Raw genomic sequence first — 14,198 nt, forward strand, 5'->3', positions numbered from 1 at the left:
TCAGGGAGAGCAGCACTCCATTTCTAAACTCACTAAAGCTGAAACACCTTAGAAGACTTTGAAGAAAAAGGGATCTGCTGATATTGCTTTGGTAAGGTGAGTAGAAATTATGAAATGGGGTAGGGCACCTTTGCAAATAAGTGCAAAGAAATCATCAGACTATCAAATTAATTAATTTTTGCTTTATCCTTCAGCAGTACTAAGATTAATGAAATTGGCATTTCCTATTATTAACTGCAATCACTTACTACCAAGTATCTTGCATATGTATGACTACAGAATTCCTTCCATTTCTAGCTTCTCCACTGAATCACAGTAATTATATTTTGCTGATTTAATGCCTTTGTAGAATAGGCAGAATATTCCTTCTATAAGTTTATAGAATTATTTTCTAAAAGAATGGGTATATATGTGCTCTAGATACTGCATGGCTCAACTATTTTTTTAATGTTGAATTGGATTTATATCTTTTTGGAGGTGGTCATTTAGAAAAGTGGAAGAAATTGGCAACTGTCCTTAGAAGTGCAAAGTCACTGATTTGCTTCAAATTATATCAATTACCTCTGTTCAGTGAAGTTCCAAAATCTAAAAGCATCAGTCAAGGTTCTTAGATGCAAATCTGGCTGACTTAGGCATACAAGCAATTTATCGAAAGGGTAACGAGAAGCTCACAGAAGTCTTTAGAAAGCTGAAGGACCCAGCATAGAAAACCAGTAGAAACAAAGGATGCCAAGCAGCAGCAAGGACCATAGTCAAAGTCATACCCAAACCAGCCAACTAGGGCCAACGTTGCTACACCCACTGAGACACACCATCACCGTGGGGGCGCCAGCCCCCGGGTGTCACGTTATCACAGCTCACCCTTTCCCACTTATGTTTTGCTTTACAAACCCTTGTTTACTTATACTTTTACAATAGAAATCATTTCCTTATAAGATGCAATAAGAGCCGTAAGATCTCATGGAAAAAAAGCCTTACACTGATCAGAGAAAGAAAAGCTGTATGGTGTGTCTCTATCGGAAGACATAACAAATACCATATTTCTTCTCTTCTAAGACATCCTTTCAATTTACATTTTAAACTCTCGGAAATCATAGTATGTCTTACATTTGACGTAATAAGAAAACATTGTTTCATATTTTAATTGACCATTTTCTTTTTCTTAGCAGTACATTAAATAATGGTGCATTTTTTTAAAATGATGGTTTAATTGAGTCAATGAAGTTCAGCACTTTAAAGACTGACAGTTGTTGGTCTGGAAGATCACATATCTTTGATTTTTCCAGCTGGTCCCAATTATATGTATTTTTTTTCTAGTAAAAGGTGCATATTAAATATATAACTATGTATGATTAAGGCTTTAAAAATCTAAAACAATTTTCCATGTCTTTGTATTCTCATGGCAAGAAACAAAAGCAAATGACACCTTTTGCTAGACTCTATAAAGCTTAATTTTTGCTTTGGAAAAGCAAGCATGTTTAAAGGATTATTTCCTTAGTGAATCTATTTTATTTCTGCACATTACAAAAGACTTAAAATTGATGTATTTCTAGTAATACCCATTGTCTGCTGCTCCTCTTTTCTCAGTTTGATTTACAAAAAAAAATTGTTTTACCACATTTTAAGAGATTTGATTTGCTCCCCAAATTAATACCAATATCCTACATTATCATGGAGATTTAAATCTGTCTCATCCATCGTCTTAACAACAACAATTCGTTCTTTGATCACTTAGCATCTGATGTATTTTTCTGCATTTAACTGTCATGGATTGATGCATGGGAGTGGGAAGGGAGCACGGCCTTCACTGGGCCCTCCAGGCAGTTGGGAAGAGCCTAGAACAGGAAATCTATTAGAGTATCCTTCAGTGTACCAGAGTGGTTATTAACCTAATGTGCTTAAGAAGGACCTAATACTGCAGTGTGTGTTTTTGTTTTAGTAAAGAAATCTGGCTTCAGCAACATACCACTCAGACTGTAAATACTGTACTGTTGCGTTTAGGGAACAAATGCCAAAATTACTTATTAACTGGGTTCTGCCAAGTTATTTCCAGTATATTTGAAGCGGAGTGAGTGGTGCAATGAAAACATTTTATACAAGAACACTGAGATTTCTATAAGGCGAAACTTTCAATTACCTTACTGGCAAAGCACATTTAGAGAATCTTGTCAAGAGAATGCGTGAATAGTATCTATGTAGATGTGGATTAAAGAAATTACTCAAAACTGTGCAATCATTGACATGTATTAGAAAAGAGATTCGTAAGTGTTTCAAAACACCAAGAAAACAGATGATTTTAATATAGCAGTGTCAGGGAAAATTGACAAAGTTTTAGAAATGAGCAAAAGAGTTCCTGGTTGTCTTGGCAATAGGCATTAGACATTGCTAGCAGCCCCACTAGGGATTATCTGATGCTAAAGAGGGACGCACCTTTGTTGTCTCAGTCAGCTCAGGCTGCCATGACAAAAATACCACACATAGACTGGGGGACTTATAAACAACAGAAATTTATTTCTTACAGTTCTGGAGGCTGGATGGCCAAGATCAAAGCACCAGCAAGGCAAGTTCTTGTGAGGGCCCTCTTTCAGCTTGTAGACTGTTGACTTATTGTATCCTTAGTGAACAGAGAGAGGAAACCAGCTCTCCCATGACTCTTAGACAGTCACAAATCCCATTCATGAAGACTCCACCTTCATGACCTCATCTGGTCCTAATTATCTCCCAAAGGCCCGAGCTCCTAATACCATCACATTGCAGGGTATGCTTTCAACATATGAATTTGGCAGACGGGACACAAACATTGTCTATAACAAATGTCTTTGATCAATTAGGCTATTTTACAATTCTACTAGGATGAGAGTTAATTTGTGGAAAACTGATGGCCATGCACATGGTTCTGGTACATGGCAATGTAAGTAAGTTTTTGTGATACAGAATATAAATCATTTTAAGTCAAAATCCCTTTTGAACTAAGTTTAATGTCTTTCTGACTCCTTCATTAACTATTGCATTAAATAAAATCTTTGACATGAGTTCATTTTTTACTTGCATGAGACTCATGAGTCATGAATTTTGGAAATTACATTTTAGCGGCAGTAATAATGCATGTCTATTTTCATTCGATAGATATTCATTTGTTTATGTAACAAATATTTATTACATACCTACAATGTCAGAACACTGTGCTAGACACTGTATGGGATTCAGAGATAAAAACCAACTGAAATTCCCATATGAGGATTTGTTTTTTATTACATATGTATACACACACACACACACTTAATCACAAATAATACATGAATACACACTCAAAGTTAAAAAGTTAAACAATACAGTATTATCTAGAATAAAAAGTCTTCTTTCTCTCTTTCTGGAAATGTACTACTTTTCCTAGAAATAATCACTGTTAACTGTTTGCTGGACTTTCTTCCAGACTTTTCTCTATGGCTTTATACACGTATCTAAGTATATGTGCACATGTATACATGCTACGTAATACTGTGTAACGTATTTTTCTATTTAATAACATGCCTTGGAGCATTTTGTTTTCTAGTATGTTAGATATCAGGATGGGGAATAAGATGAGCTAAAAATGGAGATTTATTGGAAGCCAGTGTATCGAAGAATTGACTTCATCCCATCATGCCTCCTTCTCTCCCACATGTATAGAATGCTTTGCAAATATCAAAGACTTTTTTTTCTCTATGATAATGGAAGAGGGAAAAAAAGTTCTCCACTGCCTGCAACTCATCCAGTTTTCTAAACCAAACTCCCCTCGTTGACCAACCCTTCCCACAGGCAGTACCACACTCAGATATTTTCACCTTGTTTTTTTAATATGAAGGGAAAACAGGCAGCAGACATCTAAAGAAAGTGTGCCACAAAACAAAAATATACATATTTAAGCAACAAAAATTACTCCCTGGCAAAGTAGTTTAGAAGCCAGAAGAGAATTTTAAAACAAGAACAGAATGTTATGCAATGGGAAAACAGAATAAAAAGAGGGCTTAGAAATGAATATGATTACTAAAAAATAAATACAGAAAGCTAAACCATTCACTAGTAGATGTGTTTGTCAAAGTTCTCCAGAGTAACAGAGCCAATCAGCTATAACTCTCTAGAAAGAGATTTGTTATAAAGGATTGGCTCATGTGATCATGGAGGCTGAGACGTCCTTCTGTCTATCTGCTGTCTGCATGCTGGAAGCCAAGGGAAGCTGAGTAATGTAGTTCCAGTTCAAACCCAAAGACCTGAGAACCAGGGGAGTCAATGGTATAAACCCTCATCTTTGTCTGAAGGCCCAAGAACCGGGAGCATAGATGTCCAAGGGCAGGAGAAGATGGATGTCTGAGCTCAAGCAAGACAGCAAATGCACTCATCCTCCACCACTGTGTGTGGTTAGGCCCTCAAAGAGTTGGGTGATGCCCACCCACACTGGTCAGGGCCATCTTCTTCACTCAGTCTACAGATTCAAATGCTAATCTCTTCTGGAAACACCCTCACAGACACTCTGAGACATAGTGTTTTATCAGCTCTCTGGGCATTCCTTAGCCCAGTCACGCTGACACAAAATTAACCATCACAGTGGTACAGCCAGGACCCAACCCAGGTCCCACTCTTGACACAAGAGTTTGTCAGCACTTCTTCTGTTTTCTCCTGCAGTTCACCTTCAGCCACTTGTTGCCGACGTGGTCTCCTTAGCCTTCCCTTGCAGCACCTCCACCTCCCCATCATCACCCCCTTGGCCCCCTCACCTCTCCTTTTTCCACAGTACAGTTTAGCTCTGTCCCAGTTGCCTCAATTGTGCTTCCTACCCATACTATCACCAATATGCAGACACCTTTATCCTGAGAACAACAAGCAAAGGATATGCCAATTACCAACAGATATCCACCCTCCTGAGAAGGCTGGTTAGAGTGTGTATATGGGACAGGAGGGTGATTGTAAATAATAACCAATTTTGCTTTCCTATCAGATGTGTTTTTCTAAGTTAGTTTTGTGTTTGATTTTCAGGGAGTTTTGCTTTTCTTTTCCAAGTATTTGGTAGGTGGCTTAGTACTTTGCTGATTGACTGGACGTAAAGGATGATAGAAATGGATGTGTCAAAGATGACTCCCAGGTTTTGACCTTGGAGGCTACTAGAGAATGACCATGTTTGCCAAAGGCAGGGAAATTCGAAAAAACTGCTACTTCCTCCCTCACCCCAGTGGAAATTAGCGGTGGGTGGGAACTGAGAATTTTATTTTGGACATGCATATGTGAGATGATAGTAACACCAGAGGTAAAAACGTTGAGGTAGTGGGAGTTGTGTTAAGACTGTGGTAATAAGTGGGGGAACAAAAATTGAAGATAAAAGACAGGAATCGCCACATGGGCCTGGGGGCTGGAGTAGAGAGGCTGGAAAACCTCCCTCAAAGAATATGTACGTGCAGAAGGCCGAGCGAGCGAGAGGCAGCACCAAGGGAAAGACCCAGGGCAGCAGCAAGCAAAGAAAGGTAAGAAGAGAATCGGAATGTGGCAGCATTATGGAAGCCAGACAAGAGAAACATTCAACAAGAGCTAACACTGATCAGCCTTTAATAATGGCCTGATTATTTCAATTAAAATTCTCAATAACCATCTGAGCAAAGCACTGCTGTTATATCTCTGTTCACTAATAAGGAAACTGGCTTACAAAGCTTATGTAATGGAGTCACACAGTTGGTAATCAAAACAAGACTGGGAGGACCCTAAAATCCAAGTTCTTACACACTACTCTCTAGGATGCATTTGAGAATCCAGAGTTTCTATGCAATTATTTAATCCTCACTGTGTACCAGGCTCTGTTACGTGCCTTTTATATACTTACTGAATTTTCACACACTCTCCAGATCTACTCTCCCCAAATAAAGTATAGAGAGGTGTTATGTGACTCACCCAAATCCACATGGTTATTAAGTAATGGAGCTGGGATTTGACCTCTGTCAGTCTGTTCCAGAGTTTATACCAAAAAAAGGTTAAAAGGGAAGAAAAGGCCATTATTCCATTTTAGCAGTTAAAAGACATCCAGCCCTCTCTCATTCTGCAACATATTCCACAGGACAAACTTAGAAGGATGCTGTCTTAACCGGTGTCAGCTGGCTCTCGTGCTCTCTCTTCTTGTCCTGAATTCACCTTGCAGGCTCAGCCTTTCAAAAGTCCTAATGTCTTATCCATCCCATGATCTCCTGCTGCCTTTTCTCCTTTTTCTGCTTCTCAGCCACTGCAGAGAGCTTGATGTTTCTGAAGGGCCCACTAGTCTCAGTTGAGCAGATTTTAGTTGCAAGTTGAAAACAGCTTACTGTCCAATGTGGTAAAATTATAATAGTGTATTAATTTTTTCCATCTCCATTTCTTTTCTCTCTGATCAAAACCAGGACACATGTTAAATATTTTCCACCACTTCTTGCACTAGTATTCTTTCCTCCCTTCACCCATGAATGGATAAGGGAGCCGTGGTTAAAATGTAAATTTATGTGTTTATTATGAGCAGAAGGTATAGGGTGGCCCAATTTAGCAAATAAAAGTACAGAATGCCCATTTCAATTTGAATTTCAGGTAAATAAATATATGTATCAGTATGTCCCATGCAGAATTTAGAACATTTTATACTAAAAATAAATATTCGCTCTTTATCTGAAATTGAAATTTAACTAGGCATCCTGTATTTTATCTGGCAACTGTACCAGACTATGAATTCAGATCATCTTTTCAGACTTGGCAATTCAAATTAATCCAACCCAGTAACTCATGGTACAAAATGAAAAATGGTACAAAATGTTGCCTCTGAGATCCTGTTCCAGTTGAACTCACCTGGAGATATTTATAAACTGTACTTCCTGGGTACTCTGATGCTACAGACAAGGTCACCCACATTCCACAGGCAAAGGAGAATGGTGATGTAACCAACATAGAATGAAACTTTATTTGTAATGTAATTGGAATCCAGGTGGTTCATGGCTATCTGGTTTCACAGTGAATTTGAGCATTCACTAGCTAAATTTACCTAATTGAAAATTAAGGTCAAATCTGCAATTTTCAAATTTATTGAAGTCAAGTCAATAACTACTTGAAGTCCCTTCAAGGCTTCTAAAACTATTTAGTTTTAAATGTCTGGTTTAAGTCTTGAGGTAACTTAGTTGTCTACTGGGTTACCAACTTTCTCAATTTCTATATACGCTATTAACTTCAGGCCCTTTTTCTCATTGATAAAACTATTAAAGATATCTAATCAGAAACAAATGTGATGGCAAAGGATCAGCCAAGATGACAGAGTAGAAGGACCCTGAGATCACCTCCTCTAATGGGCACACCAAAATTACAGCTATTTGAACAATCATCAGTGAGAAAGACTGGAACCTACCATTCATTTTAGGTATATCATCTACAGCTAATGATATAAAGAAGGAAGCTTTATATCATTACAAAGCTATCTCATGACCCAGCCCCACCAACTATCAGTCAGCAGGCTCCACACAAGGCAGGTCCTGGCAACCAACCAGACCAGGGGCCACCCAAGCCTACTGGACCAAATACAGCTGTCAGCCCCCCACAATAGTAAGATCCACACTCCTGACATAGGGGGTACCCCTAGAGCATATAGCTCTGATGATCAGAGGGGAGTATTCTCCTGGGATGCATAGGACCTCCTACAAAAGGCCACTTATCCACAGCCAGAAAATGTAACCGACTGACAGGACAATCATCAGTGAGAAAGACTGGAACCTACCATTTTAGGTATATCATCTACAGCTAATGATATAAAGAAGGAACCACAACAGGACAGGTAGGAGGAGTGGAGTTGAGCCCCATCCACCATCCGGCCTGTTCTAGATACAAAAACATACATAGATACAAAAACAGTAAGTTAGGCAAATTGAGGCAGCAGAGGAACATATTCCAAATGAAGGGAACTAAGTAAAGAGGCAGTCTACTCAAGAAAGAGTTCAGGATAATGACCATAAAGATAATCAAAGAACTCCAGAGAAGAATGGATACATAGAGCAAGAAGTTAGAAGTTTTAATAAAGAGTTAGAAAATATAAAGAAGAACCAAACAGAGATGAAGAATATAATAACTAAAATGAAAAATACACTGGAAGACAACACAAACAAATGAAAAAATACACAGTGTTTATGGATTAGAAGAATTAGTACTGTTAAAATGACCACACTAACCAAGGCAATCTACAGTTTCAAAGCAATCCCTATCAAAATACCAATGGCATTTTTCACAGAACTGGAACAAATAATTAAAAAAATTTTAATGGAAACTAGAAAACGCTCACTAGCCAAAACAACCTCGGGAAAAAGAACAGAGCTGGGGGTATCATGCTCCCTGACTTCAGATTATACTACAAAACTACAGTTATCAAAACAGTATGGCACTGGCACAAAAACAGACACATAGATCAATGGAACAGAATAGAGAGCCCAGAAATAAACCCACACACTCATGATCAATTTATCTACGAGAAAGGAGGCAAGAATATGTAATGGAGAAAAGACAGTCTCCTCAATAAGTGGTGCTGGGAAAATGGAATAGTTCCATGTGAAAAAATGAGATTAAAACATTTTCTTATACCATATACAGAAATCAACTCAAATGGATTTAAGATCTGAGTGTAAGACTGGAAGCCATAAAACTCCCAGAAGAGAACATAGGCAGAACACTCTTTGACATAAATTGTAGCAACATATTTTTTGAATCTGTCTCCTAAGGCAAAGGAAACAAAAGCAAAAATAAATAAATGGGTCCTAATTAAACTTAAAAGTTTTTACATAGCAAAGGAGACAACAAAATGAAAGACAACCTATTGAATGGGAAAAATATTTGCAAATATTATGATTGATAAGAGATTAATATCCAAAATAGCTCATAAAATTAAAACATAGAAGAAGATCTGAATAGACATTTTTCCATAGGAGACTTACAGATGGCCAGCAGGCACATGAAAAAATGCTCAATGTCACTAATCATCAGAGAAAAGCAAATCAAAACCACAATGATATAGCACTTCACACCTGACAGAATGGCTATCATCAAAAAGACCACAAATAACAAATGTTGATGATGATGTAGAGAAAGTAAGTTGGTGCAGGTACTGTGGAAAGCAGTATGGAGGCTCCTCAAAAAACTGAAAATAGACCTATCACATAATCCAGCATTTCTACTTCTGGGTATGTATCTGAAGAAAATGAAAACATTAACTTGAAAATATATATGAACCCCAATGTTCAAAGCAGCATTATTTTCAATAGGCAAGATATGGAAGCAAGCTGACTTTCCATCAACAGATGAGTGGAAAAAGATGTGGTACATATGCACAATGGAATACTACTCAGCCATAAAAAGGATTGAAACTGTGCCATTTGCAACAACATGGATGGACCCATAGGATATTATGCTTAGTGAAGTAAGTCAGAGAAAGATAAATACTATATGTTATCAGTTATATGCAGATTCTACAAAATAAAACAAACTAGTGAATATAACAAAAACGAAACAGACTCACAGATATAGAGAACAAACTAGTGCTTACCAGTGGGGAGACGGAGGGGGAGGAGCAAGATAGGGGTAGGAGATTAAGAAGTACAAATTACTATGTATAAAATAAATAAGTATATTGTATAGCACATGGAATATAGTCATATTTATAGTAACTCTAAAAGGAGAACAAACTTTAAGAATTGTGAATCACTATGTTGTAAACTTGAAACTTCTATAATATTGTAAATCAACTATACTTCAATTAAAAATTTAAGAAAAAGGTTACATAAAACTAAATAAAATGTTATTCTGATACCATATTAATCAATTTAAAAAATAGACTACAAATCTGAATTTATTGTTATTATTATACTTACAATTATATGAATAGTTATTCATTCCAGAATGTTAAAAAGAGGAAACAAATGTGATTGCATTAAGATGGATAAAACAGTGATTTTCCTAATTTAGACTTCTTTTACTCTGATAGATCTAATATCTTTATACATTTTGTCAGTAAAAAGTACCCTCTGTATGTCGGCGCCATATAATTTATACCCATTAACAAATCCAAAATAGGAATGAAAGAAATTGATTCTTTGTCATTCATTTATTCTGAGCCTGGTTGGAGATACAGCGGAGAAAAATGGTAGCTCATCTCTATTTGCGCCATCCACTTCTCCAAGTACTTTACATGTCAGTCTTTTAACCCTCACAAAACTCATGAGTAAGTACTTTGATAATCGTCCATTTTACAGATGGGTGATCTGTAAAATCACCTATCTGGATATGCAAGGAGAAGTTTAAATAACTCGGCCAAGGTCACATTCCTAGGAACTGTCAGTGGCAAGATGAAACTCAGGCGGTTTAGTGTTCAAGCCTACTCTCACATGTATGTCTTCACCATGAAAAGAACAGGCATTGGTCTCTGCCCCAGTGGAGCTTACAATACTCTCAGATGCTATTGCCTTTAATATACACACTATGAGCAAAACCCAACGTTGGTTAATTAAAGGCAAGTACAGCTGACCTTTGAACAAGGCAAGGGTTAAGGACATCCACCCTCCATTGAGTCAAAAATCCAAGTATAATTTATAGTTGGCCCTCCGTATACACAGTTGGGTTCCTCAGTATCCACTTACTCTTTTTAAATAAAATGTTCTCTATTTCATAATAAACCCAATATGGTTCTTAAATCTTACTTTTATTCTATATTTTCCAATTGCTCACCTCTGGAATGTATTTTGTAGGAATATATTCTAGGTACCAACCCAAACTGAATATCAAGAAATCTAAATTTGCCCAAATAAACATGTGCATGCGCGCGCACACACACACACACACACACAGACACACACACACAGTTACTGCTTTAGAAATGATTTATTTATGGTAATGCTTTAAAGAGCAAGTTCACTCTAGCTTATTTAAAATCTTTCCAGGCGTAGGGTATAGCTCAATGGCAGAGCACATGCTTAGCATGTGCGAGGTCCTTAGTACAATCCCCAGTACTTCTTTCAAAAATTTTTTTTTTCTTTTTAGTCTTGTTCTAAAATATACATTCTTTAAAGAAAATATATGTTTTCTGACCTCAGTCCATCTGATCTCAGAGAGTCAAACTTTTCAGTTGTTCTAAACTTGCCCTGGCAAGTCAATGTCAGCAGTGGAGGCGGTGGAGGGAGGGGACTGGGAGACAGAGAGGTGGGAAGGAGAGGTGACCTGACTACTGAAGCCATTTTGGGTGGTTGGCTGAGGCAAGGCCATATCATCAGCTGGGCAGGAGCCTGGGGTCCCCAGGCAGGCTGCCCTAATTTGTAATTCTGGACCTTTTACTTCTGACATTGTGGCTTTAGGCAAGCTACTTAATTTCCATAAGACTGTTTCCTCATCTATAGAGCTGAACAAATAATACCATAAACCTCATGGAGTTGGTATGCAATTTATAAAATAATACTTTCTATTTACATTAGTTTTTAAGACTTGTTATTCTTCTAATTAGCAATCTTATCCAGGCATCCCAGCTATTGAATACCACTGGCTCAGCTGGGCAAGGAAAAAGGAGGGTTATTTTAATTATAGCTAGTAGACTGTTACTACTGAAACATGTTATTCCTGTTTCCACAGGCTGCTGACGATGCCGCAGATTATTCGATGCCGCAGGTTACTCGCTGCTTTGAAATATCCTTAAGCACAAGCAGTATCTCTTTCCAGGAGGACATTAAAAACAGATAATGACACCCTAACTTCTCCAAGCTTATTTCAATACATTTATCAGCAAAGGTTTTCTTTTACTTGAGCCTTGCAATTCAAAGGAAACAATTGAAGTATCAGCTTTCCTGCAAAGGAGAAACAAAAATAAAAATTGTAGGACTGTGAGTTCCAGCATTCACAACCCTGCTGGCTTCTTCAGACACACCCAGAACCAATCTTAAAGATCATAATCTAAACCAAGAACCAAAGCCCACAAATCAGCATGCCTCCTGAGCAATGGGATAAAAAGAACACTAACAGCCAAAGGTTTATTTATTTCATTGTTGCTAGGATGATTACTTTGATTTTTTTTTTTTTGGCCAAAATTGAAGCGAATTTTCTAAGGTTTGGATTGGTTTATTAACTCTTACCCTATAAAAAATGGTTATATTGTTTTTCCAGGATTTGGATTTCTCTGAAATCTTGCTTTAAACTGCAAATTATTGCTGATCTTTTGACATACTCCCTTCTAGTCTTCTTTATATATATAGGCAGCCCTCCTTATCTGCAGGGTTTGCATACACAGATTCCAACAACTGCAAATCGAAAATATTTTTGAAAAATTCCAGAAAGTTCCAAAAAAAACCAAAACTTGAATTTGCTGCACACCTGACAACTATTTATACAGCATTTACACTGTATTACGTATTATAAGTAATCTAAAGATGATTTAAAGGATTCAGGAGGATGTACATAGGTTACATGCAGACACTACATCGTCCTATAGAAGGGACTTCAGCACCTGTGGATCCTGGTATCCATGGAGTATACTGGAATCAATCCTCCGATGATACTGAGGGACAACTGTATACACACACACAGACATCTCCATACACAGCATTTTGGTCTTTTTTTTTTTTTTTTTTTTTCTTCACTTAATAGTATAAAGCATTTTCCTAAGCACAACTTTTAAGGCCTGGATTACACAAGAGTTTTTTCTCCTAATTCTGCCTCTCAATGAAGCAGACTCTCAAACAGCTGGCTTGATATGGCGGTGTCACACGTGTGGGCTGGGCTGTGGGGAGTCTGATGGTGCCTGCCAGTTGCTGCTTTCCCAACATTTTCATCCTAAGCGGCCCTTAGCCTCACAACCTCAAGCCTGGATGGCTTAGCTATTGACTCCTCACTCTCCCAGTCACCCATGCCTTCCTCCTCCACTGGTTAGGGTGTCCATTTCTTTGGTGTGTTTGCCAGACCTTCTTGGGGATGAGGGAAATGGAGGAAATGGATGCCAGCCAAGTTTCTTTTTTCATAATGCTAAGGTTCCTCAGCTCAGAGTGTAACTGCCAATGATCCACACTCTGCTTTGATGGAGGACAGACAGCCAATTCGTCACCTATTTTCAGCCTTTCTCCACTTCTGTAAGACACCCCACAATGCAAACCAAAGCAGGGTCTAGGATTTTCTATCTAAGTGGTAGACGAGAGGGGGAACACCACTAGCTAAGCGGGTCCCACTTACTGAGAGCCTACTGCTGGCCAGGCACCATAATCTGCATCCTCTTTTAATTTTTACAATGATAGCACCAGATATTGCCATTATTTTGCATATTTCTAAACTGAGTTTCAGAGAAGGTAAGGGTAAGAGATTTGCCAAAGACTTAATGGCCAGCATTACCAAAAAAACACAGGTTGGCTACGGTTTTGTACTTTGCACAGTGAGAATCTGACTCCCAATATATGGCGATATTTCAGCGCCCTATCACGTTAGTATATTTCAGTGAACCCAAGAGCCCTTCTTGTATGCTTTATTTATTTATTTTTGAATACTACACATCATTCTGTGACTTTTCTTTTTTTGTTTAATAATGTGCTTTGGAGTTCTCTGTGTATAAGGACACATCAATGAACTTCATAATTTTACTGTCTGGGTAGCTTTCCATTTCTCATTGCATGGTAATTTTCATGATTCTTAATTGTGAAGAACAGAACTTCCTCTGGATGATTTAAACAGAAGAGAATTTGTGCAAGACTACTGAGCAATTTAATAAATCTCTGGGACAACCAGAGAGCCATTCTCTGAAGCTCTGTAGCCAGCAACATCACCCCTAAAAAGCTGCCAGGAATCCCCATACAGGGTAGGCCTTGCTGACTGGTGGTCTCCATCACTGTGTGATCAAAGTGGAGGCCTCTGAATATCAATATTCTTTTTTTTTTTTTCTTATTGATTTGGTCAATTTTCCCCAAGAGAAATTCTCCACTCTTCTGCCTATGGGTTTCTCTCTCATGTTCTGGAAGCCACATGGAGGTTGGTGGTGGAGGGGAGTATATTTGGAAGTCTCACTTTTGAAGATGCAGATATCCATACTTGCTTTTAGTTCAGTCCCTTACCACCTCTTTCAGCTGCATGTAAGTTGTTACTGAGTCCAAGCTCCCACTGCTCTCCCCATGACAGGCCAATAAATTGAAAGATGAGCTGTTGGGGCAAGGAATAGTGACTTT

This window comes from Camelus ferus, chromosome 2, assembly GCF_009834535.1.
Source record: "Camelus ferus isolate YT-003-E chromosome 2, BCGSAC_Cfer_1.0, whole genome shotgun sequence".
Lineage (NCBI taxonomy): Eukaryota > Metazoa > Chordata > Mammalia > Artiodactyla > Camelidae > Camelus > Camelus ferus.